Here is a 19,077-nt window from a genome sequence, read left to right as displayed (position 1 = left end):
CTGCACTTGGTTGGGAAATCCCTGGGAGCTGTGCTGAGGCTGGACTGGGGCTGGGCTGGGAGCGGCTCGCCCAGCGCCCGGTGCCTGCACTGCGGTATTTGTGGAGCCCCGAGGGGACTCTATTTTAGTTGGTCTCACAAAGGCTTGATTTACATTTTGCAGGTTTCAACATGAGGAGCGAGGAGATCAGGCTTCGCGTGGCCAGCAGTTGTTCAGTGCAGTTATATAAAGCAGCTTTAAAGCTCTTTATCGCTTCTCTCGTACCCTTTAAATTCCTAAGTTTTTTCCCATTCCTCTGTCCTGCACCTTTTTGGGATGCTGATGCCACTGAGGCATTCAGGAACGCTATCTGTGGCGGAGCACTTATTTTAGGGGATGGAGAGAGCTGGGGTTGGCTGGTGGTTTAGTTGCAGAAATAGCTGCTATTTGTGTTTGCCCTGTGTCACATGGAGAATTCATCACTGGCGACTGCTTTTGAAGTCCCAAATCTTGGAAACTTTGCAGCTTGGAACTCTTTGCTTACTGAATAATGTGTGGTTTGCTCAGTAGCATTTCCCTTGCAAGTAGCATCCCAGGCTGCTGCCTCGTGGGGGGATGAACGTGGATCTGCAGGCAGCGTGGGGACAGCCACCTCCATTGGGGGAGAATGGGCCTCTGGTTCCCAGGGTTTGTAAACTGTGGTGTAAAGAATGTAAATGCAAGCCTGGGAATATTGTCAGACACCGTGAGGCTCTGTGGTGGGGTACAGCTCTGTCCATGGGGAATGATACATCCCTCACTGCTGCAGGACTGAGCGTTGGCTTGGAAAGGTTGCTTCAGAAAATAACACGGGTTTTATAACATCCCTGTAAACAGTGGAAATCTCTGTTGTCCCGCTGCACAAACAGGAGCGTGTTGGTTTTTCCCCCAGGTGCTTTACAGGCTCGAGGTGAGGGGTGAGTGGTGATGCCTGTGTTACCACCTGCTCTGTGTGAGACCCTGCAAAGAGCACGACCCATTGACATCCATTTGCAAGGAGTGTCCTTGGGACGGCCCCTAGCATCCCTTGAGTGATCTGGCTTTGAGAGGACTCTGTTCATCTTTGCTATATGCTGGAGTAGCCTATGAAAACAGATGCGTTGTGAATTGTGTTTGCTGGCTGCTTTCCATGCTGTGGGGCTGGGATGTGGGTTGGAGCTGCTGTTAGCCTTGTGGGAGTGGGCTTTTGGGTGGAAGCATACATTCCTCTGGCTTTTTCCCTCTGCAGAAGCTTGGAAAATGGTGAAAACCCATCAACTGTAAAAAGGAACAGAAGTTATATTTAAATTGAAGCACCCAACCTTGTTCTTTAATCTCTTTTCCACTGGTCCAGGCCTGGTTGAGAGATCATCTAAAAACAACAGAAGCCCCTGAAATGTGGTGATCTTCACCATTTTGTTTGGAAACTGGGTGGCAAACAGCTTTCCTGGTTTCCATGCTTCTACTTGTTGTAGATATTCCGATGTGATAGTCATCAAAGAGATGCTTCCAGTGCTAATCACGCCTGCAGTCCTGACACAACACAGCTGTGTTCGCTCGTGGAGAATTTCAAAATTTCCTCTTTCAGAAATAGTATCCAAAAACTATTGTTGGATTTCGTGTGTGTGTGTGTGTGTAGGTGAGCCAGTATGGTCTTGTATATAGGAAGCAGAACTCCAGATAGCTGTGGGATCTTTATGCGTTTGGTCTTGGGCACAGTTGTTTCTTTGGGGGAAGGTGTTTGTAGGAATGGTGCGTTGAGATCTTGCGAAGACGCAGGATTTGTGGATTCCTGGAGCAGTTTTCTGTAGCGTTCTGGTCTTTGTTGCAGAGAGCAATGCTTGGAGAGTTGCTTATTTGTGTTGGGTGCCACGTTCTTCCGAACCAAACCACCAGGACCTGCTTGGTAGGGATGGTTGTTCTCAGCACCTCGGTGGCTCGCGTGTGGCTGTCTGCAGGGCCTGCTCCCTCCCTTGCTGCAAGGCCGAGCGAGCTCTGCGGAGCCTCAAGCTGGCAGCACTCCAGTTTTTCAGCAAATTGCTTTCATCTTGTGATTTACTTTCTCAAGGTCTGCTTTTCTGGCCCAGTCTCCGTTGGCCCTGAGGAGCCGCGGTTTCTGCCGTGCGCCCAGCACCTGGCACACGGCTACAGGGTGCTGCTGGGGGGGGTAAAGCGCCTGCATCCCGACGTGTTCTCTTGTTAAAACAGATTTTCTTTTCTTTCCTTTCCTCACGTGTTTCATTTCGGCAGTGCAGTTTTGGAAAGAAAAACCTTGATAATCCTCTTTGAATTAAGAGGTGATGTTGCTCGTCAGGGGCTTTAAGCTAATGGTTGCACTCGGCCTCTTCAAGAGGGAATAAATGGGCCCTTCATGCTTGTTTGTGCTGAGCTTGTGTGGGGTGGGTGGGAGAGCTCGGTGGTGGTGGTGACCTCGTGGAGACCAACGGAACGGAGAATTGCTCCCTTCTGGAAAAGCCTTTCTTGATCTCACAGTGTTAAGTAGTAGCTTGACTTAAGTGGCATTTTTTTCTTTTCTGAGGACTTCTGGGGTCCGTTTCTGGTTCTGCCAGTTATTTATAGCCCTTCCATCTGCAGCCCTTGACGTGTCCATCCTGTGGGATTTGGCTGTGGGACGCTCTTCCCGGCAGCTCCTGGGCCGGGTGAGGGGCAGCCCTTGGTGGGGCCGCACCGCCTCCATCTTTGGACGCGGCCTACGTGTGGGTGTGCAGCCTGCATTGCTCGCCTCTCCTTTCTCAGCTCCCTGCATCCTGCCTGCGCCCTCCTGCCCCCATCTCCCTGCTCCTGATGTGTGTGGGCCGTGCATTTGGGGGTCCAACCCCGAGCTCCAACTCGGTGAAGGGCAGCCTTCTCCCTGCATCCCTCTCAAGATTTCGGCGAAGGGATGCTGGGACGGAGATCCGTGGGCGCTCTGCAGGCATGAGTTAACTGATTAAATTACCAGCATTACACGAGTCACTGCTCTTCTGCTTTCTAAGCAGAGTGACTCTGCGTACATCTGTACGTACACACCGCCTCTTTCTCATCCTGAATGGCTGTTGGCCGCTGGTGGTTTGTCAGTCTGAACACATGGAGCTGCTTGTTGAGGTGCCAGAGCCCTTGATTTCTGGTTAGGATGGAGGCCTGTGGTTTGGGGAAGGCCTGCTGTTTCAAATACCTCAAGGGAACAATGGCACGGCTTGCAGAACGACACATCTGGTACTGCAGTGCTCTTAATTGTGTCAGTTACTATCTTAAAAAGGTAGTGATAGTCCTAAAGAAGTGCAGTTTCTCCATTCCTGGGTGCATTTCTGTACGCTGGGGAACTGAGGCTGCTGGTTGAGGACAAGGCTGCTGGAAGCTGCCTCAATAGATGGTGCGTTTAAAGGAACTCTTACTGACCCTGTGTTCCCTGGCATCTCGTGTGAAGGCCTTACTGTGTCACTGTGAGTCACCACAGACATCTCCACTCCCCTGGGAGCTGCCAGCGTCTGGCCCAGAGCCTCCAGGGTGGGACTGGGTTGCTCATAGAGCTGGGACAGCAGGGAGGAGTGGTGCTTGTGGCACTGCTGGGCAGCTTCATATATGTTCTCCATACGTCCATCCCCAGTAGGGTGCAGGAGCTGTGTAGGGGTATAGCATCATGGATTCACCAAGGTTGGAGAAGATCTCCAAGGTCATCCAGTCCAGCCACCTGCCTATCACCAGTACTTTCCACTAAACGACGTCCCTCAGTACAGCATCTAAACATAGGTCCATGGCAGCGTGGAAGATGCTGCAAATCCTGAACTTGTGGGGGCTTTGGGGTCCCTCTCAACCTAAGCCATTCTGTGACTCTGAAAGTTGGGCAGGAACATCAGATTCCCCCAGCCAGGTTGGTTGAGTTTCTGTGCTTTGTGCAAACCAAAGCACGACAACAACGATGCTGCTTTTTGATAACAAATGATATTTTGCTCCTGATCCATTGCACCTTACAGTGGTGCCTGAGAACTGGAGCAGCCGTGATGCAGCTGCAGCCCTGGCTGTTTGTGAGCACTGGGTTACAGCCCTTGTGAGGTGCTTAAACGAGTCGGGGGAGGGATGGTTTGGGTTTTGGGTGCACTTGAAGTACTTGGCTCTGGTCTTTCCCTATTTACTAACCAAATGGATGTTAATTACTGCCGAGGATTTGGATGTGCTGTTGCAGCAGTGGTGTGGTTTGTGCTGCTGACGCTGCTCCCTGCGCATGGAAGGGGCCAGAAATCTTGATGGGAAGCTCGGTTCTTCCTATTGCAAAACCTCATACCGAATATGTCTCCTCGTTAATTTGTCCGTGAATTGATTGCCTTTTTCATGTCATCCAGATGGTCTGTTTTGCAACCTCAGGGGCTGTGGCATGTTCTTTTGTTAAATGCTTGGTGGAAAATTAACATGCTGCTCTGGCAGATGGGAGGGACCCTGTCCTCTGGCCTTTCTGTCACGCAAATCCAGCTTTTCTCTTTCTCCCCTACCCCTAAAAAGTCTACATTAACTTGAAAACAGTGGGAGGGAATTAAATGTGTTTTGAAAGGGTGATCCCATGGGTAGGAGTGGTATTGAGTGCTTACACAGGGTATAGAAAGGGCTTGTGGGAAGAGAGGTTGTTCAGCAAAATGAATGGCGTTTAGAGTTGTTAATCTGTGTCATTAGCACTGTGTACCAGAAAGTTTAAACTGTGCCTGACTAAATAGCACGAGTCTTTGAAATTCACAGCAGTGCTGGCAGCCCCGCTGGCTTTTATCCTCTCTTGCTGCACCCTGCCTGCTCCAGCTGTTGTGCCCAGCATCCTGCGTGCTCCACATCCCCACTGCTCCCTCGTTTCCACGCCAGAAACCCCCAGAAAGCCAACTGTGGGGAACCCACAAGAGGTTGACTTGAAGAGACCTCAAGAAGGCGAGTTGGTGTTGCCATTGGACCCATGGAGTGAAAGTGAGCATGGGAGGGAGCAGAGGGCACACCTCGCATCTCTGCTTCATGTGCACGGTTAGTGTAACACACGCAGACTTTATCACCCCCCTTCTGAGGAGTGATGTGTGTCCAGACTTGCTCAAGAGATCTGTTGGTCACAGTGCAGCAGTTTGTACTTCTGTAGTGCTGTGTACCCTCAGGAGCCCTCGCCTCCTTCAGGTGACCCTGCTGGCTGCCTGCAGTGCTTGGAGTCAAGCCTCTCTTGAAACAGGTGGCTGCCATCTGTCAGCTGTTGCTTTTCTCTTGGTGATTTCTGGATGGCATATTTTGTCATGGGTAACTCAGCAGAAAAAGCTATTGATTGCTGAAAGGATTTTGTAGAACTGTTAAGGTTGGAGAAGAACTTTAAGGTCCCCAAGTCCAACTCCACCCCACCGTGCCCCCATCTCCCAGTGCCACATCTCCATGGTATTTGAACACATCCAGAGTTGGTGACCCCACCACCTCCCTGGGCAGCCTGTTCCAATGCCTTACTACTCTTTCTGAGGAGAAACTTTACCTAATTTTGGTTGTCAGGGCTTTTTAAATACAGAGGATGCTCAGTTACCTCTTGGGTCAGAAGTGGCAGTTGCTCTGAGTTGTGCTGCAAGGCATTGTGCCACCTCCAAAATAATGGTTGCCCCTCTGTGCAGTTGTTCCTTTGAAGAAGGAAACAAAAGAATACAGACCTGGTGGCTTTTGGAAGTGTCCTGCCCCTGAGGATGGCTGTTGGACTACTTCTGCCTTCTGAGATGTCATGCAGGATGGAAAAGATGATCCTCCAGTACAAGTGGTGGTGCTGTAGAGTGAAGCATCGAATTCTGTCGTAGCAATTAATTATCTTCCCATTCACCATGGGTGCACAAGAAACGTTTAGATGTTGTACTGAGGGGCTTGGTTTAGTGGAGAAATACTGATGGTAGGCGGACAGTGGGACTGGATGGTCCCACATGGAGGTTTTTTCTGGCCTTGGTGATTCTTTGAACAACTCTAGTGGCAGAGGCCATTGCTTCAATATATACACAGTCATTTGAGTTGAAAGAAGCTTAAATTGGAGCTCAGTGTGCTTTTTATTTTTTACATCCCTGGGAGAGGTTTGTTTAAAGGCTTGAAGAGGAGAGTTCTTAAGCCATTGGAAGAGAGTACATGTTGTTCTGAATCAGCAGTTAGCAAGGAATTAATAAACAGGTGGTGTATCATTCCAGGAACATCTTCTGTCTCCCATGCCTAAAAGCCACATGCTGCTTTTCTCTGAAGGATATGAACAAAATAGAACAAGCGTTAAGCTTCTCCAAAACTAAACATGGGCAATGGGGGTGTGCTGGGCTTCTAGTTCTAGGCTTGGCTCCTGGCAGCTCAGATCCCTGCCTGGTCTGTGCCATTCATGTACCTGCTTCTTCCCCTCTTCTCTTCCACTGGCCCCACAGCTTTTATGCTGTCGCTTTGTGCCTGGTTACTGTGACAACAGAGCAGAAGCGTGCTGTGCGCGAGTGGTGCAGTGTTTTTGGGCCACATCCTTCATTTGGAGGGAGGCAGTGAAGATGTGGCTTCCCACACCAGCCCAGCCTTGCAGCTCCATCACGGCCCTGATGCTGTCAGCTCGCTCAGTTAAGCCCAGAGATAACCACAGCTGGGTTTGGTGATAGTGGGACTGCGGGCGGATGCTGGAGGGGGGGGAAGTGCTGGGAATGTGCAGCCTAAGGCTCTGATTTCAGTTTGGAAAATACCCTAAAAGCTTTGAACAAGGAGCCTTGTGGTAAGGCTTTGGTTGGCGTGGATCTGCCCCGAGCTGATGCTCAGGCTTTGGTCAAAGGAAGGAAATGAGCTCGCTGAGACTTCCGTCTGTGTGCCATGCATGGGGACGCTTTGTCTGACAACCTGGGAAAGAGATGGAGATATTAGGGAGCCTTCCCGTGGTGGGACTTCATGCATAAGGCATTTATGAGCATGCTTCTGCTCAGACACAGAATTCTTGCAGCGTTTGACTTTATGCAAAACGTCCTGATTGTATGTTGGAATTCAGCTGCCCTAGCTTGTTCTAGCTGACTTTGCATAAGCAGATCTCTTGAATTAATGGCCCATTAAAATAAGCAGGCAAACTGATATTTCTGCAGCTGTCTGATTGCTGGGGAAGCAGATTCAAGGACAGCAGGATGAGATGTAGGTTGTTTTTCTTATTTGTTTTTTTTTAGCTGTTCATCATAATTTAAGGAAAAAAAATGAAACTAAAACCTGATTTTTCATAACTGATGCTGAAGTATTGGATGGCGCATCCGAATGCAATACAAGTTACGTGCTTACTCATTTTGGTGTTCATAACTTAATGGCTTTTCTTGTTGTGGGCTCAGGGCTCCTGTGGTGATGGATGAGAGAGAGCTGGTGGGAGAGCAGCGTGCTGCTGGTGGTCAATGCACGTCTGAGAGCTGAACAAAGGGTGGATGGAAGCTGGACGTGTCTGTGGTGCCTCAGCACTGTGCTGGGTTCATTACTCTAGCAGCTCCTGCAGAACAATTGCTGCTAACATGTCAGGTTGGCCGGGCTGGTGTTGCGTCAGCATTCTTCTCATTGAAAAGCTTCCCAAGGAGCTGTGTGTGCCAGCCTTCTGTCTCCAGGAGGGAGCTTCCCTGGCTGCTCTACCACTGAGTGAAGCTGCAGACAGCCTGTGTACAGGGATACACCTTTGTAGGATACAGCTGTGAGAATGGTTGTGCCTTTTTCTTATTTTTTGGGGGGGAAAAAAGAGCTCTTCAGGCCAGCGAATGAGCTGTTAGCCTTAAGGAGAGGGTTTTCTTGGTGCAACTTTCACCTACTTTCTTAATCTGCAGCTGCCTGGAGGAATGGAAAATGAGCTTAGCATACCTGGGGGCATCTCTTGCAGAGCTCTCCCTTTAATTGTGTCCTACCCACACAGAGATAAAGGTGAGCAAGAGAAGCCCTGGAGTGATGCATTTCTGTGCAGGTATGCAGCTGTGCCTTTGGTTCAGCTCTGTCATGTGCTGCTGTGATCCCAGGTGCTCAAGCACTGCTTTCCAGCATCTCTCCCATCCCAAGACTACCACACCGTGCTAGGTCAGGGATCCTCACAGTGCATTTGGGCTGCAGGAGGCTGTAGCCTGCATTCTTGTTAATGTGGCTGGTGCTGAGTAAGTTCTTCCACTCTTTCAATTACACTTCCTTTAGGTTTATGTCCTTCTCACAGATGGAAAAAAATGTTAAAAATAGCAGGGCCATTGTGCTGGTGCTGGGAGTGCTGCTGGCAGCCAGGCATGCACTGCATCTTACGGAGCACTGGGGGCTGCACTGCTTTCCTGTGCCTTCCTGCCCTGCCACCTGGAGCTGCTCTTCTGAGCTGGGAGGGGAACCATCTTTTGTGTCCCCAAATATGAGCTTACACTGTTTGCTTCAGCAGATACGTGGGCTTATCTCAGGCCTGCAAAGCGCTTACCCAGTGTTACTCTGCATCCAGCTGTCTCTCGTGCAGCTGTGAAAGTCATCTGTGACTCGTGTGGGACCACAGCTCTGCCAGGAATTAGGACATAGGGCAAACAGAAGGAGAATGTAAGAGCTGTATTTTTTATTTTTTAGCTTGTGTAAAATGGTTGAAGAAAATCCAGTCTGGCAAAGGTGTGACGGTGGGGATAATGGAGTTTATTTTCCTGGTGGTGAGGCAGTGGTTGTTTTACTCTTTCTTACAGTGCATTCCCCATCGTGTGGTTTTGGTAAGGAACAGTTGATGTGTGCAGCCTCTTGATTTGTCCATGCTGTGTGCTTTCTGCCTGCGGGGTGGAAGCCAACGTGCTGTTTGAAGAGCATTTCTTGAACACATACAGGTTAAACTTCTCTGCTCTCCACCAACTGTATGGACAAACAGGTGGCAGAACACAGGGAGCTGACCTGGCTGATCCCGTTGTTGGGGGCACTGAGGCTTTCCTGTTTACCCTGCGTGCCTCTCAGATGTTCATCCCACTCCTTATGAATACAGCACTATGCGTTGATCTCCGGGGTTCTGGCATGCCCCTCACCGTGCAGGTTTTGATCTCTCCTCTTTCATAAAATGCATCCATTTGTAAGTATCAGAGGGAGATCTCTGTCTTTGAACGCATGAAAATACACCACTGTCAAATTGGCAAACTCTCCCCTTCTTTTTCTTTTCCTTTCCGAGCCAACAATCCACTAGAGAAATTAAAATGGTATTTAGTTTCTTTTTCCATTCCTTCCCCCCCCCCCCCAAGTACGTCTATCCTAAAAGCAGCACAGCCCCTGGGCATGCTGCTGTGCAGAGCTGGGGATCACAGAAGCTGATGGTCAGCATGCTTGCCTGCTGGAGCCTCCTTACCCTGAACATGATTCAAATGTTCCAAAACAGCTGAATTATAAAGCTGATGGCAATGGCAAGCAGCTTTGCTCTTGGAAAGAGGTGCCCAAATCTCTGCCAGGTGCTCATGCAGAGTCCCCATAGCACAGAACACCTTAGGTTGGAAGGACCTGATAGACCATCCAGTTCCCTCTGGCTGTGAGCTGGCTGCCCCCACCAGCTGGGGCTGCCCAGAACCCCGTCCCACCTGGCCTTCATGCTCCAGTTGTGCATTCTTTAAATGGCAACTTATTTTTTTTTCCACTGAAGGTGTTGCACACGGTTTCGTTTGCGGAACTGTTTGCTCCAAAAATGTTTTCTTTCAGGAAGCAGTGAGATTTGGGGGCACTCAGCTGGATGCTTCCTTTGTAAACCAGCACGACAGCAAGCCTGAGTACTCTTAGCTAAATAAAGTTTTGCCAAAATACACATTTTTTTTTATTTGAAGAAATATCACGAGGAACACTTAGGAAGAGGAGTTGGTCTGGACACTAGCCTGATTTCTTGAGTTTTCTAATTTCTTTTAAGCATTGGCCTGGACTGTGGAGACTTAAGGTTATGAATCCAGTGGGAGCTGGTAGACAAGATGCCAAGTGGATTTTCTTGAGTGTGAAATGTTTTGTTTCTCAACCCAGCCTGCTTGGAGGGGGATGGCACTGAAGTGCCCGCTGAGCCACCACAGGCCAAGCAGAGATCTCAGCCTGGCAGCTCCGTGCTGCTTTGTTCCTGTGGCATCTGTATGGAACAGGGTTGTCTTCTGCTTCCAGTTGGGGCAGGCAGAGGAAAATGTTTCTAAAACATTTGAATCCTTCAGAACTTTGTGAAAATGTTTTAGAAATACAGCTCTATGGCACGCAACCACTTTGTCCCTCTGGCTTTGTTTCCTTCTATAAGAAAAGGCTTTCTTATCTCTCAGTAGCTTTCCTGCAGAAGCAGTGATGCTGTATGGCCAGCTACGAAGACAGCAGCCCAAATGGGGACGCATCTCTGTCCGTAGTAACTGGGGAAAAAAGAGCAAAAAGAGAAGGTGAAGCAGCAAGCTCTCTACTAGCTCACCCATCCTCTGTGGCTGGTGATGTGGGAACACTTTGCCCAGTGGTTATGCAAGGAATGTGCTTGGTGGGATGCAGGGATGCCTCCCTGCCCCTGCTGTTCCATCAAAGGTCTGTGGAACCAATGCTTCCCTACATCTAGAATCATCTGATTTACAGAACTTCATACTGACAGAGTTATAAAGTCTTGGTAAGAAGTGCTCATCTGCTGGTTGAAAATAAAGGGAAAAGGTAGGGAAAAAAAATATTTCCCCTAAAGACAACTGCAAAGCTCTTAACCCAACACAGCTTGTCAGGGTCTGTGTGTAGTACCTGTGTGTGCTATCAGTTGCAATCTGAGTTCTTGTGTTCCTCCCCAACGTTGTGAAAAGCAGAAATTGCAATAGAATTGTATCTCAAGTGTAGTCTGGAAGGGCTACACGTGTGTTCCAGGTGTCTGCGGGGTTTTCTGTAAATTTGTGTGCCCTTTTTTGTCTTGTTTCTCAATGACCCAGTAGCTACGGCTCTTGGTTATGATCAAAGTCTGAAGACTGCTAGGTTTGTTTTAGTATTTCATAGTTTCATAGATGTCAAGAGGTTGAAAACTAAGAATACATCTGCCATGTAGCTAAGGTTTCTGAGGAGAGGAACGCGGGTTACAGAAATACTCTGACAACCTGCAGGTTTTTACCATTTAATGAGAAATCAGACCGTAACACAAGGCAAGAAGGCCAAAGGCATCCTGGCTCGTATCAGCAGTGGTGCAATCAGCCTCTTGTCCTGGCACTTGGCAGAGGTGAATACAGCCTTCATCCAGAGAGTGGCTATCTAGCCAGCTGGATGCTCGTGCCTTTTTTTTTTTTTTTTTAACATTTACCTCTGTAGACAGGATTTGACAGCTGCTTTCGTTCTCAATGCTTCATTAATGGGTTCTTGTCCATTTGAGCTGTTCTTTGTGTGTGTGAAGATCAGGGTGATGGCAGAAGACAGCTCTCCTCTTTGCATTGCTGAAGCCTGGTCCAAAGAATTCATCCGAGCTGGAAGGGTCGGCAGGGGCTGTCAGGAGGAACAGATGGTTCTTATTCCTAAATTTACAGTGTTTTTTCCCCTTCCCCCACTCCCCACTGTCAGATGAAACGATTTCTTTCATTAATTCCAGCAAGTTCTGTAAACAGAGCGTGTAAATATATATAAACAAATGCCTGATCTGCCTTGGTTTGAATATTTGAGAGCAGCAGTTCACAAAGCTTGCTCCTGCCTCTGGGCAGAGGAGGAGAAGCAGGAGGAGGAACTCAGCCACGGATCTACTTTTGTCTTTGTAAACCTCTCATCTGAGCTGCTGGGGTCTTTGTGGTCCCAAGGGCAGGCTGACCCTGCAGTCACAGCATTATCTGGAGGATGTAAAGCCTGTCTGCCTCATTTTGGGTGGAGCTGGGAACAAAGTTCTCTGCTGCTTTCCCCACCTGATGTGTTTTTTTTCCCCCCCCTTTTTTTTTTTTTTTGTGCCAGTATAGACTCAAGGCACCAGTAAGTTGTTGTGTTGGGTGGGGATGGACACTGGTCGTGGTTTCATCTGTGTTTGTGGATCTGTGTGATGGGCTCACCCTGTTCTAGGCTCCCTTACAAGGGCAGCATCACCTGTGCTGGTATTTACTTACTTCAGCTGGTGATGATGAACTCAGGAAGGCTCAGTGTCATTGCTTGTGCTGGTGTCTGCATAGAAATGCTGGGAAAGGCCTGCTGAGTACTGTGCATGGTGCTCAGGTTGCACCATCTCTTAGGAGGTTCCAAGGAGGTAGAGCTGGTGACACAAACACCATTTTGTGCTTCTTGTTATTGGCTTTCAGCTAATAAATGCTGCCAAATCCCGACGTTTTTATATTTCTCCTGGTGTGTTTAACAGGTAGGGTTTCACTGGAGTCAGTGAAGTGCTCTGCCATGAAGCCAGGGGATGTGCTGGGGACAGGCAGGTTTTCTGGCAGAGGAAGAGGCTCTGTGGCCATGTAGAACTGGGCATAGAGTCAGGAGCAGTCACACAGTCGTGCTCCTGACCACAACTCACCCCTTTCCAGGAAAAGAAAACAGAAGGATGAAAGGTTGTTGAAGGTGCACTCTTGGCAGTTTCCATCAGAGGTTAGCAGCGGGGGTTCTTAAGAACCACTGTTGGCATCTGTGGTTTTTAATCGCTTCAAAATGGGAAGAGGTAATATTTGCAGATGACACAGCTACTGAAGCCAGTGGTAATGAAGTTGGTAAAGTGGTTTCGGAGGTGTTTCAAAAGGCTGCAGCAAAGTTGGGCTGCTCAGCAGCATCCAGCAGGGAAGACACTCACAGACATGTGCTCTGAATAAAAATATTCAACCGATTCAAATAAAATTGATGGGAATTAATTCTCAGCTACTTGGTGAGAAGCAGGCTGGAGGCTGCTGGCTGTCAGTAGCAGCACCTGTCTTCTGTTCTGCTGCAAAATAATCTCATTTGATGCAACTGCTGCTGTCCATCGTTTTCCCTCTGTTGTCTTTGTGCTGAATATCAGTTAAAGCCCTTCATATTGCAGCCTACAGTAGAAAATCTCCTTTAGCAGGGGGTTGGACTTGGTGATCCCCATAGGTCCTTTCTGACCCCTGTGATTTTGAGTGTGTTTGTCTGTACCATCTCAACCCCTGACCTACCCAAAAATTGGGATAACCTCAGTACTTACTTACAGGAGCAAAATGTTCCAAAACACTGAACAATTCTGTTAAGCCAGCAAGTGGCTTTAATTTCCTGCTGGATAAAGGCCTAATAAATTTAAGTGGTCAAATGAATACAAATATTCCCCTTTTTTTGGGAGAGATGGAGGCAGGGGTGTCAGTTTGGCCACTCTATACAAACCAGTGTCCATCAGAGCCCTTGCCCATTCATTATAAAGGGTAAGGACAGAAGTTTCTCTGGCTGTCCTGCTGCAGATCTGGTAGCATGATGGCCTGCAAGCTGGAGCAGGAGGCAGAGAGAAGCAGCAGGTGCTGCGTATGGGAAGGAGAAGGATAGAGCGTGCGGTTGGATCCATCTTGGTTGAACCCCAGATAAGCATTTTGAGGCACAGGTGATGCATTTGGTGCTGATGGCATTCAGCAGCCAGGCTGGGAACCATCCTGGATGGCTGCAGGAGCCTTCAGCCCAGGGCTTGTGGCTGCTTGGCTGATGGCTGCCTGGGGGTGGAGGAGCTGGACGCGGTCGATGTGCTGTTTGCAATGCATGGCCCGGTGGGGCTTCGGCGAGGGGAAGGAGAGGCTCCTCTGCAGCTGCACCGAAAGGATAAACAGGAGGAAAAACAAAAATCTCAGTACACTTTGTGCTCAGTGCAGCCGTCCAGACGCTGAGCAATGGACGCAGAGCAGATGCGGCCTATCTGGTGTGCGTGGTGCTGGCAGCCCTCCTGGTGGGGCTGCGCCCTTCTTCAGCTGGCTTCAATGCACTCCTGAATTTTAGCAGCTTCTTCCTTTCTTAATGCTTCCCCTTTGGGAGAGGTCTGACGGTGGCTACCCTGAGTTATGGTTGTGGTTTATCTGAACCGCACATTATTTGGCTTGTTGCCCGATAGAATGCCAAAGATGCTGAAGATGTTCCACAGCCAAGCAGCGTGGGAAGGGGGGAGAAGTCATGGCAACGTGTTATAAAGGCCTGTTCTTGAAAGTAAACTTGGATTCTGATTTTGACTTTGAATGCGTACGTGCCATCTTCAGCCTTGTAACCGTGGACGCTCCGCCGAAGGTGACATGAATGCAAAAAGCACTAACGAGGAAATCCTTGACAAATCTCCTGATAGCCTGACTTCAGCTGAGATATTTCCAGTTTTTAAAAACTATTTCACGGTGTGGAAAAAGAAAGAAGTTAGAGCAAGGGTTCAATCAGCTCTTTGCCTAGAGGTTGCTTACGGAGCTTTCCTTATGTCATTATTTTCATTCGTATCAGTTTGAAGGTTCCCTTGTTTGTTCTGAATGGTGTTTTGTCTGAATACACTTTCAAGATTTGCGGTTAATGGTGGTTATAGGATGGAGAGATTATCCCAGAGCTGCCCCATTGTTCCATGGGAAGTGGGAGCCACGGGAATGAACTGCTTCTAAGGGGATTTGGGGGGGAGGTGGGAAAAGGGAGAGCTGGGAGCTTCCCGTGTGCCAGCAGTGAGCAGGGTGTCCATACAGACCCAGAGAGAAACCTCCCAGCTCTCAGAACTGGGAGGTAATGGTATGGTTTTATTTATTTGGGTATCATTTTAGTGCTGATCTAAGTCCTGCCTCGAGGCTTCTGTACGGGTAGGATTGGCACAGCTTTGATTTTCTTTGCTGTAGAGATACAGCTATATGGAGAAACTTGGCATAGCAAATACATGGGTATGTCCATCTTTAACTCCATATGTTTGTGTTGAGAGGACTTGGGAATATTTGAGAGCTCTGTCTTTTGAGGGAAACAGCTGACTCTTGGAAATAATTGATTAAAAAAAAAAAATCTCTGCTGCAATGTAATGTATGAGTGCAATTAAACAGTACAATGATTTTCTTCTTCTGCATCTTCATGCTCACGGCTTTACAGGCTGAAGCTCCCTGGTATGTCCGTGAGGGCTGGGAACAGCCTGGCTTTGTTTTCCCATGAGTTGGGGGGAAATAGATTACCATTCAGTCCATGGGTCTGGGGGAGGATATGGTCGCATTAGGCAATGTGCTTTAAATCTGAAGGCCATTACTGTTTGGGCACTTGGTTAATGGAGCGTTGCATAGTTTATGTACTTAGTGTTCCTGGGAGATTGAAATGCCCTTAAAAAGCAAATCTGTCCAACAGCCCTGTCTTTCTACAACATAAATTAAAAGGCCAAGTAACCAGATCTGGCTCGGTGATCACCTGGAGAAAATGGGACAGAGTCTGCCCAGTGCACTGCCTTGATTTCTGACTCCATTCTGTAGCAGTGATGTCTGCCTGGGTGAGAACTACCTGGTGCATACACATTTCTATCCAAACTCACTCTAATTTAGTTCTTACTGCTGCTCACATTCGCTTGACGTCAGCGCTCAGGGCTTACAGATGCAGGAGGGCTGAGAGGAGGGGGGAATGGCAGCTTGGGGCTGATGGAGGTGGGAGTTGAAGCATGAATGCATCCTAACTTTTCCTGAAGGTGTTTATTTCTTTTTCTCCCTTCATTAGGTCTTTTCAAAAGCAACCTTTGCTTACTCCTGAAGTGCTTTCCCAGTGTAAATGCTGGGCAAGCTGCTGCCCTGTCTCAGTAACATCAGCCATTCCAGGAAAGTCACCCCCACCCTTCCCTGTGCTGTCAGCACTAACAGTTTTTTGTCCAGATTTGTACTTTTTTCCCATCCACAGTATTTCAGAAATCAGCACGCATCTGGATCTAGAAGTGTTGAATGAGCTTTAAAATAACTTTTTCTGTCTTTAAAGGAAATAAAATGCATGTATTTTGTAAGAGGGATAACTTTTCAGATAAAAAGAAGTTTTGTTATAGCCATGCAAATCCTCTGCAGCAAGACCTAGGGCTGTTACACTTTGGTGGAAGGAAGTCTGAATGCATGATCACCTCATCCACACGTAGGAAGTTTGTTACATTTTGCTCTATATCCACTATTTTTACACTTGCTCTGTGTGTTCAGGCTTTATGACAGTGTCACAGGAGGCTCATGGAAATCTTCAATGGCTTGGGCAGACATAGATATTTGTTTATGCTGTCAGCTGTCATACTGCTTCTGGTATCCATTTGCTGCTGTATGTAACAAAACACCTTATGTTTAAGGCCAGGGATGAAGTCCTTGGAAAGCTGTTAATGTCTAGCAACTCTTATTTTTAAGCTAAAACCACGAGACTATGATTTTTTTTTTCATTGTAGGGTGAGAATCTATAACAAGAAGTCCAAGTGTGTTTGGAGCTTAGAAGGCATTGTTGGTGGTACACGTGTTTTTGACAAGAGGAAATCCTCCCCCCAGTTCTCCATCACATTTGTAGCATTCAGAACTCGAGTGGGCAATTGTATGCTTAATAAAATAACCTGATGAGGCCATTGAGGAAGGGAGCCTCTAGAATTTGTATGATTTGGTGACTTTGGAGGTTTTCTCCATTTATGTCATACTGAGTTACACAGATCCATCTTAACATGATAAATGTATTGATTGCTTAGCGAGGTCTGTGCTTGCAAATGAGTGGTGACAGTATCTAAGGGGATAGAGGTAAGAAGCTGATCTTCCTTGGTGTTGTTGAGCAGATGAATTTATTCTATTTTCCAACTAAAATAGCTTTGGTTTTCCAAATTTGATCCTTGTAGGCATTCTGATATTTTAATAATGGTGAAATCTGAAGATTAGCATTTAGGATTGTGTGGTGGTAGCTTTCCTTGACCTCTGGATGCAGAACCTGTCTGGGTCACAAGGAGACATGTTTATACAGTAAGGTCTTGGAAGTCAGAGCTTTGGGAGAAGCAAAGCTGTCCTTGTTGTTAGTGGGTGGCAGATTGAAGAGTGGGATCCCCTTCAGCTCTTGGGATGTGTGTTGGTTGAGGGAGCCACAGATAGGTTGTGTTGGCCTTGGCCACCACTAGAGGAGATGGTGAGAACAAAGGCTGGAGGACATTGTGTTCTTTGGGACTTCACTTTCCAAAGGCAGCAACTTTACGGGTGGGTTTAAGCAATGGTTTCTTTTCCTCCCCCCTCAAAATACTGTCCAAAGAGTTGGTATACATACTGAGGACCCCAGGAGCAGACCCTACTTAATAGGCTGCCACTGAAGGTCAACAAATGACTTAGTTGAATGTGTGGAAGTTGATGTTAGGAGAGTTATCATCTTGTGAACTTCTTTTTTCTTAAGGAGCTAAGTATTTATTGTTTTCACAGGCATGTTATGGCTCTGCATGCTGCCTTAGCAGTCCTAATCAGAAAATGAATTTTTAATAGTCTCTCTCCTGGAGAAAAAATACCTTCTGGTAGTGTTGATTTGGGCTTCACAGCAATGTAGCTTGCCTGAAACAATATCTCATGTTTTGGCATGCAATGCAAATGATTAAACTGATTTTCTGCACAATCACCCTCTTCTAGGCAGTGCTGTTACCGAAGGAAACCTTGAGCTATTCCTGTGCAGCCCAAAATCCTGCGTGTGATTGGGGAGGTCGTGGTGTGATGTCACAGACACACTGCCTTGGGACAGGTTTGGTTTGTGTGCAGGATGCTGCTTATCAATATTGCTCTCTGTGCAATAACCCAGGGGCTGCTGAGCCTCGTGTAGCCATGTGAGTGGGTTTTCTCTTTCTGGGCTTTGTTCTCAATGTGTTGCTGCAGCTGTTCCCAATCCACACTTCAAGGCAGCTCTGAGCCTTTTTTGAGCACCGTGACCCCCGACCATCTGGGAATAAAACATATTTCTTTGCAGACTCCCACCAGCCTGCTCAGGCTGTTCTTATCGCTGCGACTGCCCCGCTGCTCTGCTCCTAACAAGGTGAATTAATGAGGGAATTACTGGGCTTCGCTTGCATTCCTGCCACCAGGAACCAGTCACTAACATTTAGCTTTACACCCAATGGCTGCAGAGCCTCTGTGTCAAGACCAAGTAGGTAAGCTCAGCAAATTAAAAGCCCTGGGAACAGTCCCTTGGTGCGTTAACATTTAACGCTTGGTTTCCGCTTGGGCTGTTCTAGGAAAACATGCTTTGTAGGAAACTTGTTTGACTTCTCTGCAATATCCCAGGTGGTGGTCAGACTGCTTCCAACATCAGCTTTCTGAACCCAGGTTCGGTGTGGGTGTCTCGTGGTCTTCTGGAGCCTGACCTGAAGCAGATTTGCAGCTGGCAGCATTGGGAAGCCTGGGGTTTGTTCTCTGTGAGGCATCAGGAGAGAGCAGCCAGTTTCATTTTTTGTCAGCGGTGTTCCAGAGCAATCCTATCGAGTTGTTTCTCTGGGAAAAGAATAATGCTAAGCCACGCTTACTTCTCATTTGTAATGCTTTTTGCTAAATTCACTCTCCTTAGAAACAGGCACTACACTTACTGCTTGTCTGGGTGGACACATGGATGGACGTGCACTCGTGTGACTGTCTTTAATGCACCTTTGTAACTTGGAGCATTTTCAGTCCCTGCACTTGATTCTCCAGATGCAGAGCCAAAGGCACACACTGGCTGTTCCTGTGAGCTGAGAACTGAAATGCAATTCCCTCTCTGCCTCAAGAAAAAAAATGTTGGAAGAAGCTTTGTTTCTGACTTTCCAAAACATATTTGAAACATAAGTCAGTGGCAGGCTTTGTTTTGGAAATGGTCTCGCTCCAGCAACGGTTCTGCCAAGGCTGTTTATCCCAATTCCTACATAGCTTAACAGGCTGAGAAAGTAAAACTGGTGTGTGGGTGGCTGCTTGAAAATGGTCCTTATGGATATTGCTGCAATTTGTTTAGCAAATAGCGGTAGCTTGTCCATGAGCCTGTAATTCACATAGCATGTACTAGAGCACAGTGCGATGGCATGTGGAAAGATGGGGTGGTGGAAAAGCAGAGGCAGGAGGCTTGGAAACTCTGCGTCCTGTTATGTGACGTGATTCAGATGTGCTGGAAGTCAGTTTTCTTAACTGGTTATTGGAGAACTCAAATCTTCCAACATCACAGAGAAAAGAGGGCTGTTCTGTCCACGCCGGGGCAGGTGATGGATGTGAACACCAACAGTGTTCTTTCCAAATAGTTGCAGCATTAATTATGGCCTGAGTCTGAGGAATCTTTGGC

At 47.8% G+C, this 19,077-nt stretch overlaps 1 protein-coding gene and 1 long non-coding RNA gene across 2 annotated transcripts in view; one reads left to right on the top strand and one right to left on the bottom strand.

Annotated features, from left to right (window-relative positions):
* Window positions 1-19,077, top strand: part of LAMC1 (laminin subunit gamma 1) — a 49,334-nt gene that overhangs the window by 1,935 nt on the left and 28,322 nt on the right. The gene's annotated exons all lie outside the window — the stretch shown is intronic.
* On the bottom strand, window positions 6,027-6,399 carry LOC149916786 (uncharacterized). The gene is made up of 2 exons (XR_016469067.1): window positions 6,350-6,399; window positions 6,027-6,210 (listed from the first exon to the last, which is right to left on the bottom strand). It is a non-coding gene; the product is annotated as an uncharacterized LOC149916786 (long non-coding RNA).

The sequence above is a fragment of the Phasianus colchicus genome, chromosome 9 (assembly GCF_987193195.1).
Source record: "Phasianus colchicus chromosome 9, bPhaCol1.hap1.1, whole genome shotgun sequence".
In the NCBI taxonomy this organism is placed as follows: domain Eukaryota; kingdom Metazoa; phylum Chordata; class Aves; order Galliformes; family Phasianidae; genus Phasianus; species Phasianus colchicus.
Note: the sequence above shows the minus strand (reverse complement) of the source record. Positions and strands in the feature narration are given on the sequence as shown.